We start from the raw sequence: 834 nt of genomic DNA on the forward strand, positions 1-834 counted from the left end.
GAATCTTCCCAACACAGGGATTGAACCCAGGTCTCTTGTATCTCCTGCATTGCAGGCAGATTCTCTACCATCTGAGCCACCAGGGAAGCCCCATTTTACATACCGAAACTGCATTATAAGTATTATAAGTCCCCTCCTACCCATGCAAAGGATCCTTAGCATTTATTAAAAGGCGTGACTTGCAAATGCAGCACACGGTTTTATGTCACCATGTGGTCTCTCCGAAAGCCAAGGGTGTGAGAGTAAATGCACTTTTGTAAGGGCCAGAAGTGATGTCACTCAGCTGCATAATCCCCAGGGAGCCCACCTGGTCTAAGGGAGTTAGTTCTGTCCAACCTTCACGCGCTGGGTGCTGATGGCCACTCCCCACGTTGGTCTCTGGTGCTCGCTGACGGCGGGCATCCCTGGGTCTCCTGGGTGGGAGTTGAAGAGGGGGCTGTGTTCTTCCTACTTTACAAAAGAGGTACTCTGAGCGTACACTTTTTAAGTCCCATGGGAAAAACTCCCTTCCAGATTCCATGTCTGGGGAAGCTTGGCAGGCCCCGCAGGGTGTGTGTTTGTAACAGTGAGAAATGTCCTTCTGGGTATATGATACTGAGAAACAGCCCACCACCGCCTCTCCCTTTCCTTTTCAGCTGTGCTCAGTTTTAGGAAGCTTTGTTTAACCTACATTTGCATCGTTCTTTTTTCTCATCCTGATTTTCTACTTTGCTACTAATTTTCTCTTCCATCCTTGCATGAGTTCTTATTGTAAGCTATCCCCGCCCCAAACTTGAGGTAAGGCAGTCAAACAGATAAACACTGAAAAGAAAAAGTCCCAGACAGAGGCATCTC

The sequence above is a fragment of the Giraffa tippelskirchi genome, chromosome 8 (genome assembly GCF_054371585.1).
Source record: "Giraffa tippelskirchi isolate mGirTip1 chromosome 8, T2T-mGirTip1v1.2.pri, whole genome shotgun sequence".
Classification (NCBI taxonomy): Eukaryota; Metazoa; Chordata; class Mammalia; order Artiodactyla; family Giraffidae; genus Giraffa; species Giraffa tippelskirchi.